The sequence below is a fragment of the Camelus dromedarius genome, chromosome 17 (genome assembly GCF_036321535.1).
Source record: "Camelus dromedarius isolate mCamDro1 chromosome 17, mCamDro1.pat, whole genome shotgun sequence".
In the NCBI taxonomy this organism is placed as follows: domain Eukaryota; kingdom Metazoa; phylum Chordata; class Mammalia; order Artiodactyla; family Camelidae; genus Camelus; species Camelus dromedarius.
This window is the reverse complement of record NC_087452.1, coordinates 34,969,949-34,971,257: the sequence shown is the minus strand read 5'-3', so window position 1 is coordinate 34,971,257 and position 1,309 is coordinate 34,969,949.

Here is a 1,309-nt window from a genome sequence, read left to right as displayed (position 1 = left end):
CACGAGATACAACCATTCATTAATAGTTCAAGGCTCAAGAATAAGGAAAAGACCTTCAGGGGCAAAACTAAAAACACAGAATGTGCAAAAGGGAAATGTTCCACTTGTGCCTCTTGCAGTGGTTCCTCTACTTTTAGGAATACTTTATACATTCACTCCAGCATTTGTCACTTTTTGCTTCACACATTTTCATCTTTACTAGGCCCTAAGCCCCTTTAGGGCAGGGTTTTTGTATCCTCCACACCTGCTTAGCAATTGCTGTATTATCAGTGTCTGTGCAGGGATCATTCCCCACACATCACAGCACCATGCCCTGCTCAAAATAGGTAATGATTTTTTAATGAGTGAATGGATTAAGTTTCACGCTCTGCTCCCTCACCCTTCTGTCCAATGTAGAAAAAGAAAATAATACATACTTGTTGAATGTAATTGTCTGGACAAAAATGACGGGCTATGGTTCTAATTCTTCACATATTCTGAAAGGCCACAATTTAAAAGCATATTCTAGGTCTTTCCAGCTATAAAATCCTGACCCGGCTTCAAAGCTACCCCTACTGAGTTCTCTCCTTTTGAAGTTGGATTCCACTGAACTCACGCAGGAGATGCAACTGGAGGACTGCCGCATAGAATAGGGACAATGCCCTTTACTTCTGAGGCCAAGGGGCGGAGGGGGGGGCGGGACCTCCAGACCCGCCCAGCAGCACTCTGACCTGCCGCCTCCCCGCGACCAGCAAGTGCCACACTGTCCTTTCCCTAGCGTTGTACCGTTTACAACGCGCCATCACGTTGATTTCATTCTCCTAACAGTCTCGAGAGGCAGGACTTCTCATCTGGGGAGATGGAGAAGAGAAGAGGCGCGGCAACGAGCCGTGGCGGGCAAAGCGGGTGGAAGCCCGGAGCCCGAGCTGGATTTCGTTTCCGTCTCAGCCCAGACCCGGCCTGTGTCCTCATTCGCAGCGGGAGGCACAGGGCCGGCGCGCAGAGGACGCGAGGCCCTCCCGCTCTCCTACTCCGGATGCTGAGGCGCTGCGAGAGGGACGGCGGGACGCCCAGACCCGCTCCCTCCGCGCCCACAGAGCCTCCTGCGCGCCCACCCGCTTCGCGACCCTGCCGGAAGTCCCGCCTCGCTCGCCGCGGCCGTCCCCCATTGGGCCTGGCGCCAGGGTCTCGCCGCCGGTTGGCTGCCGGGCGGCGTGAGCCCTTGGCCGCCACTGTGGGCGCCAGGCAGGGGACCCGCTCAAGACCCGAGGAGACGCGGGGCCGAGCGCGAGGCGGGGCCGGGGGCGCGGGCCGGGGAGCGCCGGCGGCC